Source organism: Antechinus flavipes, chromosome 6 (assembly GCF_016432865.1).
Source record: "Antechinus flavipes isolate AdamAnt ecotype Samford, QLD, Australia chromosome 6, AdamAnt_v2, whole genome shotgun sequence".
NCBI lineage: Eukaryota > Metazoa > Chordata > Mammalia > Dasyuromorphia > Dasyuridae > Antechinus > Antechinus flavipes.
In genome coordinates, this window is record NC_067403.1 from 39896341 (window position 1) to 39907954 (window position 11614).

Sequence of the window (11614 nt, forward strand, 5' to 3'; positions counted from 1 at the left end):
GTAAAAAAAAAAAACTCCTAAAAAGCAAAATTGGCCAAATGAAAAAAGAGATGCAAAAACTCACTGAAGAAAAAAAAAAAAAAATGGAACTGAGAAAATGGAAGCTAATGACTACAAGAAATCAAGAAACAATAAAACGAAACCAAAATAATGAAAAAAAAAAGACAATATGAAATATCTCATTGACAAAACATCTGACCTGGAATATATATCCAGAAGAGATAATTTAAAAATTATTGGACTGCCTGAAAGCCACGATCAAAGGAAGGTCTAGATATCTATCTTCCAAGAAATTAAGCAAACATCCCTAATGTTCTAAAAATTAGAGGGTAAAAAAAGAAATTGAAAGAATGTACTGATTATCTCCTGAAAGAGATCCCAAAATGAAGACTCCCAGGAATATAAGCAAATTCCAGAATTCCCAGGTCAAGGAGAGAATACTACAAGCAGCCAGAAAGAAATAATTCAAGTATCATAGAGGCATAGGATAACACCAGATTTCGCTGCTGATATTCAGGAGGGCAAAAGAACTAGGATTACAATCAAAAATCACCTGTCCAGGAAAACTGAGTTTCTTTCAGAGGAAAAAAAAAAGGGGGGGGGGGGAGGGCACTCAATGGAATAGAGGACTTTTAATTCTTGATGAAAAGACTAAAGATGAATAGAAAGTTTGATTTTTTAATACAAGACTCAAGAGAAGCACAAAAAGATAAATAGAAAAGGAAAATCATAAGAGACTTCATAAAGTCAAACTGTTTGCATTCCTACAATGGGAAGATGATAATTACAATTCATAAAAACCTTCTCATCATTAGAGCAGGTAAGAGTGTTGATAGAGGCCACAGATGAGTTGAATATGAAAAGATATCTAAAAAAAACAAAATTAAGGATGAAAAAGAGGAATGCACTGGAAAAAAAGATAGAATGGGGTAAACTATTTCACATAAAAAGACCAAGCAAAAATTTTTACAATGGAAGAGAAAATGGGGGAGGCAAGTCCCTGGGAGTGAGTGAAACTTGGCTCTCATTAGAATTGGCTTAATTGAATATAGAAATCTATCTTCCCAACGGGAAAGTGGACCAGCATAGAAATAAAAAAAGGAGTGTGTGTATGTGTAGGGAGAGCAATAAAAGGGAGGGCAGTTTGGGGGAGGCAATAGTTAGAAGCAAAACACTTTTAAGAGGGGGACAGGGTAAAAAGAGAGAGAGAAGGGAATAAATGGAAGGAGATGGCGGAAGAAAATAAATTTAGCAATCAATGTGGAAAAATAAAATTTTGAACTAAGTTTCTCTGATAAAGGCCCCATTTCTCAAATACATAGAGAATTGAGTCAAATTTATAAAAATAAGAGCTATTCCCTAATTGATAAATGACCAAAAGATGTGAAGTTTTCAGATGAAGTAATCAAAGCTAACTATATTCATATGAAAAAATGCTCTAAATCTCTATTGCCTAGAGAAATGCAAATTAAAATAACTGAGGTTATTACCTCATTCCCCTGAGACTGGCTAATAGGACAAGAAAAAAGGGAAATGACAAATATTGGAGGGAATATAGGGGAAAATGAGATATTAATGTACTGTTGGTAGAGTTGTAAATTGATTCTACCATTCTTAATAGCATTTTAGAACCATGCCCAAAGGGTTATAAAGCCATAAAACTCTTTGACCTAGCAAGCCACTACTAGGCCTATAGCTAAAAAGAGATTTTAAAAAATGAAAAGGAAAGAGACTTTTATGTAAAATATATTTATAGCAGCACTTTTCTGGTGGCAAAGAAGTGGAAATTGAGGGGATGGCTCATTAGTTGGAGAATGGCTCAATAAACTGTTATGCTATTCTGATGAATACTATTGTACTATAAGAAATGATGAGCAGCATACTCTCAGAAAAAACAAAAGAGATTTAGATAAGCTGATGTAAAATGAAATGTACCAGTTATATTTATAAGATGGTCAGCTGTTCTCAGCAATACAATGATCCAAGACAATTCTGAAGGACTTATGATGAAACCTCCAGAGAAAGAAGTGATGGTATTTGAATACACACTGAAACATGCTTTTTAATTTTTATTTTTCTTGAGGTGTTTTAGATTTTTGATCTATGTTTTCTATCACAACATGACTAACGTGGAACTATGTTTTAAATGACTACACATATAGAATCTACATTGAAACTTGCTTTTTCAATGAGGGGAGCAGAGAGGGAGAAGGAAAAAATTTTGGAACTCAAAAGTATTAAAAATGAATTCTGAAAATTGTTTTTGCATGTAATTAGAGAAAAATAAAATATTCAACAAATTTTTAAAAATTGTGCTGAAGTAGAACATTTAGCCCAGGGACTTGAAGACCCAAGATATATTCAAGTCCAAATCCCCTGAAATCAAGAACATTTAACAAGGTATTTAACATACCTATCGCAATTCAAACTGTTCCCAAAATAACCTGGCCTTTCAAATGTGAAGAAATAGGTATTTCTAAGACTTATATTTGCCTTTCTGTGTGGAAAACTAAATTTATGATCTATACAAAACCATTCCTTTGTCCCTAGATTACAATGAAGTAATGACAGAAAAATTAGATGGTCACTAGTGAGGAGAATGGTGGAGAATAATTAGCTGATATATTCAAGATTGAACATTAAATGCCCCTATGTAAAGCAATTTGGAAATAACTGTCCACCAAGGAATAAAATTACATGTAATCCAAGAAGGAGCACAAAAACAATAATACAAAGATTTACACACAAATACAAAATTTACAAAGAAAAGTAAGACTGGTAAGTTACTTTTTTTTTAAAAAAAGTTTCAAAAACAAAATAACTTTCCCCCTATTTTTGTCCCAATCCTTAATGAATTAATTTCATCTGGATACATCTTATTAGCCACTAGAGGGAGTCTAAAATTTCAAAAAATTGTATTTTAAATCCTCTTTTTGTCCCCATACTCTTTTTGCATTAAATTTAGGGCAGCAGTAATTTTAGGAGTATATAAAACAGGATATGTACTGAGTTTTAAAACTAGTTAATATATTTATTTACAAGAGAACTCTCTTATTTTCTAATATGAATTTTATACACAGTACTTGCTGAAATCCTTAAATTTCTTAAGGTAAAATGCAGAATATGCAGACAACCAAATACAATATGAAATTTACTTACTGGAATATTCACTTTTCCTAAGTGGATAACATGAAATTTTTTAGTAGAGTGACATATTTAACATGTATAGGACTGCCTGCCATCTGGGGAGGGAGTGGAGGGAAGGAGGGGAAAACTCGAAACAGAAGTGAGTGCAGGGGATTATGTTGTTAAAAAAAAAAAAAAAAATTACCCAGACATAGGTACTGTCAATAAAAAGTTATAACTATGGGAAAAAAAATTTTCAATAGAAAAATCAGTACACAGTAGCAATTCCTGAAGTAGAAATGGAGCTAACCTCTGTAAATATGAGCATGTCAACTCAAAGAACACCATAATAGTCCTTAATTAAGCCAAAGAAATGAAATATTCTGTATTTCACTCAAGTTTAAGTCTCTGTTCCTAATCAAAATTAAAGTCCACAAAAAGTGTTCCATTAGTTTTCATTTTCAAAGAAATTATGCTCAACCTAGGAAATAATCTTTTTTTTTTTTTTTTTTCAGTCAAGCATTTTAACACCTTTAAACAAGTTTTAAAGCAAGATCAGATTGGAGGAATCCCAAAGGCATACTTCAGTAAAAGGAATGAACTTTCTAAAATACATACTTTGGATTAGGATGTTTCTATATTACATTCAACAATGTAAAACCTCTTTTCCTTCAATCCCTTTCCTACACTTTCAAGCTGCCAAAAAAACAAAAACAAAAACTAATGACCACCCCCCCCCCAAAAAAAAATCCTCACCAAATACAGAAATGCAATCTTGAATGGAACTACATTACTCTGAATTTAGTGATCATAAGAATAAACCAATCAAGTGTGGCTGGACAAGTTTCTTTTTCTTTTAATCCTGTTTTTTGGAGTGTCTGGTTAGACAGATAATACATAAATTCAAATGTGGTATACACATATATGCCTATATATGCACTCACTGATATATATACCCACACACATACACATACATACACACATACACAAAATATATATACAAACATGCATATACAAATGCACACATATACACACATATACTCTTTCCCATGCGCACTCATGTATACACTCCCACTTAGTTATACATGTATATATATGCACCAATGCTTCCTCGGGTATACATATGAAAATACACATATATACACATGTACACATCTATGCACAAACATATACCCATCCCCCACACACTACCCCTATACATAGATATACACACATATATACATGTGCTGGGACACAATTTACATATAATATACATATATTTGCATGCATTCACATCAGTATGCATGCTACAGACACACACAGATGCTTGCAGACACACAATATGCATCTGTGTATATTATATGCATATAACACACAGACACAGAAGGCTGGCTGTCATGCATGCACACACGTCACACGTGCATATTCTACACATAATGCAGACAGATATGCGCTGGCATGGCTGCAGGCATAGACACAAATGTGTATATGTGTGTGTCATTTATACATAAACAAATACACAAACAAGTTGACCCACTGATATGCACCTCTATATGCTGGCTGCAGGTCATACATGTAGCATGTAAATTATTAATAATATATACATGTTATATACACACAGCATGCATGCACAAAAACACAGACATGAGCTGTCACGAACACACTGGCACAGACATGGTCACGCACTGGCATGCAGGTGGACACAATATATACCTATATATTGGCACGGCTGCAGGCACATGTGTCTATCACAGACACACTGCCACGCATACACACAACACATATATAGACATAAGACACCTGCAGGCACATTTGCGTATGTCTATCATACATCTGTAACACACATACAAATACAGTTGCAGGCAACTTGTATCTCCATCATACACCTGTAACACACGTGCACACAGACAGGAACACATGCTGACACACAACGGGCACACTAGTGTATATAATGTGCCTGTAACACACTGGCACACTCGTGTGAACATGTCTGCAACACGCACATACATATGCTCACACACCTGCAGGCATACTCGTGTCACCTGCAACATACGTGCACACAGATACACAGACACACCTGCAGGCACACCCATGTGTGTCCATCACACACTTGGACCATACATGCAGGCACACTCTTGTGCATAATACACCTGTAACATACTCATGCAGGCACACTCGTGGGAGTCTCCATCATACACCTGTAACGTACACACACATCCACTCATGCGTGTCAATGTACCTAGCCCGCACACACGGTGCGGTCCCACGCACGCATACACGGACGCAAGCACACGCACGCCGGGATGCCCAAAGTTTCCCGGAGCAAGACCCGACCGAGTCCAGGCGTGTACGCTTCCCCCGCAGCCCCGAGCCGAGCAGCACGTGCCCGGGGCCCGGAGTCGCAGGAAGGGGGGGTGGGGGCGGGCCAGGGAGGATGCCCGGCGGGCCGCGCGGGAGTCCCGGGCCCTGGGCCGCCCGGGCCAGCCGCGCTCCAAACGTGCCAGAGCGGTGACAGAAATAAGTGGGTCACAAGGCCTAGCGGGTCCGGGAGGAAACACCCTCGGTGTCCCGCCGCCCCCGTCCCCGCCCGCCAGGTAGCCCCGCGCGCCCCCACCCAGCGGCCCGGGCCCCCTGCGGAGCCGGCTCTCGGGCCGGCGCTCCAAGCGGGAAGCGCGCCCGCGGCCCCAGCCCGGCTCCAACGCCCTCAGCCCTCACCGTGCGGACGGCTCGCGGCTCAGGCGGCTCCAGCGGCTCCAGCGGCTCCTTCCCGGCCCCCCTCCCCCCACCCCGCCGAGTGGCCGCAGCAGCTGCCGCCTGTCCGGCGCAGCGCCCGGCGCCCCGCGAGCTCCCACCACCGGCGGCGGCAGCCCCCGAGGTCCGCGAGTAGGAGCCGCAGTCACGACAGCCGCGGTCGCTGCTGTTGGTACTGCTGCTGCCGCGGCCGCTGCGGCCACCCCTCTCCTCTTCTCCTTCCCCTCCTCTTTTCTTCCCCTCCCCTCATCCGCCGGCACCGCTAACACGCATGCGCCGCCAAGTCAAGCCTACCGGCAACCAACTGGCCCCGGGCCCAGCAGCCCAGGCGAGGCTTGCCCGCAGCGCGCACGCGTAGCGGGAGCAAGCTTTTTTTTTTTTTTTTTTTTTTTTTCTTCTAATTTTTTTTTAATCAGCAAGCCGCAAATCAAATCTGTGATTGAGCTTCTCACCCTGCGCATGCGTCCACCGCCGTCCTCGCGGGCCACGAAGGCCCAAGCCGCCCTCGCCCCATTCTCTCGGCCGAGCCTCCCAGGCTCCCGGAGCCTTTTGGTACGCATGCGGATTCCTGGAGGAGGGCGCTCGAGGCGGGAGGGGCGAGAGAGTCTTGTTTGCCCCGCTCTAGTGCCGGCTGTGCGCCTGCGCGGCCACTAGCGGTCTTCGTCCTCCCCCGCTTCTCCCGGCTCTAGCTGCTTCCCAACCTCCCAGATTGGCCTGGGCTCGGAGGAAGCTGGGGTTTTCCCGGAGGTCTCGCTCCTGCCTTCCTTCCCAGCATTTGGCAGGAACGGATCCCGTTACTGGAAAGCCGGGAGGTGGGGTCCGAGTGGCTTTCGCAAAGACAGATCGTGCCTCTTAAAGCTGCAGCTGGAGCTCGCTCCCCACTCCGCGCTGCGCTCCTGGAGGCCGCTTGGGGGGCAGGAAAGAGACAAGACCTTCCCTGGATTCTGACAGCCCCAGGGGGCAGCCCCGGGATCCCGCTACTTGTCCCGGGTGGGCCGAGGTAGCCCTCCCCCCCTCCCCATGTCCGGAGGGGGCGAGGAGGAATCTTGCATGCACCCGGGCAACTATGGCCCTGGGCACTGACCCGCCGAACTGAAAAAGGGGCACGATTCCTAAGCTTTAGCCCGGGGAAGCCTGTAGTTAATTACCTAGGGGTGCTTAGGCAATATTGAGCCCATCTTGCAGAACAGATGCGGTCTTTTTGGAGGGAGGATAATGGTTCAATTCCTGCGCATTTTCATCTTGGATAGAATATTCCTGAAATTGAAATCGGTGTACTTTGTTTTTAAAAGGTTTGCATTCTGGATATATCCTTCAGAAAGTTGTCTTTGTGTCTAAGGACAGAAAACCTACGTGATTCTTATACTTTTTCCACTCATGACCCCTTTTCGCCTAAAAAAGTTGTTTGTATCCTCTCGGTATATAAAATAGATATGCAAATCAAATGTTTGCTGATAATGATGATTTCACGGTCCCCACATTCAATTAGGAGACCCCATAATTTAAGAAGCTGGAGTCTGTACTCTGGTCATGGGGAGGAGGAGGTAATTAGAAATACTTGGTAAGAGGAATTGAATTGTTATCTTTTCTCCCATCTTGCAATTACTAAGACCTAGCTCCATCGGGATGACAATACTTCCCTGGATAGCCTTTGCAACACTAGTGGGATTTGATATACTCCTTGCTCTTTATTGCCATTTTCAGATTTTCCTTCTATCCCCATTACTGATTAACCTCTCCTCCTTTGAGGTTTTTTTCAGTCCATAAGAATCCCCTCAAAATTCTGGTAGCTTTTATCTATTGACCTCTAAGACACCACTTCTTTCCTGAAAGTCCATTAACACATTCTCTTCTCCAACCTGTGCCCTCATATAAAAAATATATATTGATGTTCCTTAAAGACCTTTACCTCCCACCTTCTCAGTGGACCCATCAGCTATAAAGTGATGATCATACCTCTTGATCTTGTCATCACCCCTGTCTACTTTGATGTTCATAAACTCTGAAATTACTTTATCTGATCCTGACTATTATTTCACTTTTCTCTCTGTCTCACAACCCTCAACTTCATCTTCACTATGACTTTCATCTCTCCACTCCTCAGATCTTTCACCCATAAACTGGTTACCTTATCTTTCCTTCCCTATCTTGAACCTTGAATGAACCAGTTCTACTCTACATTATCCCCTTATCTTGAATGTCTTGCTCCTTATCCCACAGCTAATCTTGTCCTACTGTCAGGGAGGATGTTCTAAGAACTGGGGTCTATTTTCAAAGAGAGGAGAAGCTGAATCAGAGAAATACTGGTAAATGTTAGTCCTATCAAACCTGCCAACTTCAGCATTTGATGATTCCCGCTATCCATTATCATTAATAATATTCACCTGCTTCTCCACACAGCTGGAGAAAACCGCCAACTAATGCTAACTGGGTAAACTGCAAATTTGTTACATAACCTCAGTTGGGTTCTCACTTCAGGAAGGCATTCCTTTTAGTGCAGCTCTCTTTCCCAGCTCTAGCCATTATCTCACCCATAAGGTGAGACCTTAGGCTTTTCCACACTTTTCTGTCCTTTTTCAAAACACTCTTGTCTCTCCTTCCCAGCTTTTCAGCCAAGAACCCTGTCTCATATTTCACTAAAAAAAAAAAAAACACACACACACAATACCATTCCTTGAAAGTTCCCTCTTCCTTCTTCCTCATCTCACATCACTCAGATGCTTTCTGAGGCATCTTCTCATCTGAGCCTCATAACAGCCCTGTGAGATAGGGTGTATTACTGTAACCCATTTTAAGGATGAGGAAACTAAGACTGAAAAAAGTGAAACAACCAGCCGAGGGTCATGCACCTTTTAAATGCCCAAGGACTGATTAAACACTGCTCTCTCTGAAGGGAGGTCCAGCACACTCAATCTAAATCGTCACCTAGCTGGGGGTTTGTTCCAGTTTTGTGTCCTCTGGAGTCAAAGCAAGTTTAACTTCCCCTCCCTGGGACAGTCCTCAAGTATCTGAATTCAGTTATCATCTCCCCTCAGCTCCTAATTTTCCAAGCTGAGTTCTTTCAACTGATTACCCTTGTTACACCGTTGAGGGCATTTTTCTTTCTTTGTATTCCCAATACAGTATTTTGTGTAGTCAAATCTTAATAAGTTATTTGTTGAAAGTGAAAAAAGTTGCATACATCACTAATAATAAATTCAAATTAAAATAACAAACGTTCAGTTAAAGTTTTAATTTAGTTAAAAAACAGATTCAGTTAAATTACATTAATTAAATCAAATTAAAACAAGTATCTGTGCCAAGAAAACCCTGAATAGGGTCACAAAGAGTTGGACACAACTGGGCAACATCAATGCTTTGCTTATGCAATGTTTTTTGGTAGTGTTTTATAGTCAGAAAACAGTGAGTACAGGGGGATCTTTTATTTTTTATCTCTCAGTCATTGCAATTAATTTATCATAAAATTATCATTTGAGAAAGCCTATCTGATCACTTGTTAAGAATGTCCTTGGTTGCACATGCATATTATTTTCAGAAAATTGAGATGAAAAAGTAGGCATATGAGGCACTAATTATTGGTATCTTAATTTAACCTCTTAACAATATCGTCTGAAACATTACTATTTGTTGGAATTGAAGTCAAGAGTAAACTAATCTTTGCCCTCAAGAAAGACTCTAATCAGGGAACAAAAGTATTAATCAATCAACAAGTATTTATTAGCACTCCCTTTCACTGTGGCCACTCCAGAAAAACGGGTCTCTAGCTCTGACTTTGGTAAGCTGCTCTTCCTTTGCCAGCCCTGTTTCTCTCAAAGCTACTATTGGGATGTGACAGCTGCTGAGTTCTCTCACAGCAAGAGATATTCATGTGTCACCTATTGGATTTCTGTGTTGTCCTTAACTATGCATACATTTCCACGTGCTGACGGTGAGAACAATCCTCTTTGCAGAAATTTGTGTATATTTTTTGGTGTGTGTTTCAACTGCAGGGTTGGATCCCCACCTGTCGCAGGTGTCAGACCAGGGTTGGGTAAGCAGACAATTTTTAGGATATTTTCTAGCCCCTTCCTTACAACGGGAGGTGAGCGGTGCAGTTCTTACAAGGATGATCAGACAACCAAAGGGGCTGCCAAATCTCACTGCTGCTTACAGTGAGATGGCCCGATGGCCTGGGCCACCTGTGTGCAGTTTTGTGACTCTGGCACCAGAGTGTCTGCATCTGCTACTTTGTCACTTGCCCATCACCACAGGACTTTGAGATAGGTAGAAATGGCAAAGTGATATGGGAGATGTCTGTGTATAAATAAGATTTAAATGAGACAGAATTGCATGAAGTCATTGGCTCCATTCTCCCTTTCAAAATCACAGGACATAGGACATAGTCAAGATGGTCGGTGATGGCTTGAGATGCAGTAAATTAACATGGTCTCTTCAACTAAGTTTCAAGCACTCCACAGCGCCCACTGCAGCTGCCTTCCTGGACACTGGGACAAACCGCTCTCATCTGCCCTTTCCACGAGGGGAAGTTGTCACATGCTGGAGTAGACACCCCCCTAACTCACCGAAGGATTTGAGTCCCCTCTGTTACCCTCTATCTGCAGAAACTATTTACTCCAGCTGCTGTGTATGCTACAGCTTCCTGGATCCCAGGTGAGACCTAGGTGAATCGAGTAGCCGCCTGACAAGGAAAACAGCCCCGGGGAGGACTTGGTAGCCCTCACTCCAGAGCTCTTAGTCTTCCCTGAACACACCTAAAACACATTAGGAGCAATGTGGGAGATAGACTGAAATAGGGGGACACTTGAAGCACAGACCTCAATCACAAGGTAGAAGAAGATGAAGGCCTGGACTAATGTAGTAGTTGTGTGAAAAGTCCTCCAACACAGACCTAAGTGTCTACTGGGGCATTCCAGCTGCTTACCTCATTGTTGTTTCTTCAGAAGCATTTCTTCTTCCTCTTGAAATACATCTGGTATTATGATTCCACTGTTTGATGAAGAAAAGGGTATGTTACAAAAACAACTAGCTCCCTTCCATATTTCATCTTTTTTTTGTCTTTCGTTTCTAAAGTTCTATCTTTAAATGTCCTCAGGATGATTTGGAGGTAGTTGAATTTCTCGACAAGATTTGTTTAAAATAATTTCCTCCTCCATTGCTTTTCACTGACTTATGAAGTATTACTGTTTATATAATCTTCTATTATCCTTCTCCATAAAATTTTACAAATGACTTTATAATCTAAACCAATGTCATCTTCTTTGGATGCCATGTTTTCCTGTTTGGCAAATAAATCAAGTATTTCCTGACTAAGGCAGTTTAAAAAAAACTCTTTCTTTTCTTTTTATGGCAATTGATATACATGTTCAAAGTTTGCTAGTGGTTTGAGGAAAGTTCTTCTTGACCCAAAAGACAAAAAAAAAAAAAAAAAAAACTTCCTAGGTAGGTGACATTTTACTGTAAGTTTTGAATAATGAGAGGAACATTACAGTAGAAAAATAGGCTATTTGTATGTATATATTAGATGATCAAGAATGGGGAAAATCAAATCCATCTTTATTTTGATAGTCACCCACCCATATCCATTCCAGGTGTCTGGGAGAAGAGTATATAGAGAAACAAAATAAAATTTCACTAATTCTATTTTTTTATATATATAAAATATAACTCAGTGGCTGACATGGACAAAAGCATATTATGATGTATATAATATCAAAGAATAAGATAATATTAGAGTGGAAGGGGAGAACATAGATTTCTG

The 11614-nt window shown here is 41.2% G+C and overlaps 1 protein-coding gene across 2 annotated transcripts in view; it reads right to left on the reverse strand.

Moving 5' to 3' along the window:
• CLOCK (clock circadian regulator) overlaps positions 1 to 5907 on the reverse strand; it is a 109011-nt gene extending 103104 nt beyond the window's left edge. For both annotated transcript variants that reach the window (XM_051965973.1, XM_051965972.1), the window contains exon 1: positions 5821 to 5907. The gene's annotated coding sequence lies outside the window, so the exon portion shown is untranslated. The remainder of the gene's footprint in view (positions 1 to 5820) is intronic.
• Positions 5908 to 11614: the final 5707 nt, after the last annotated feature.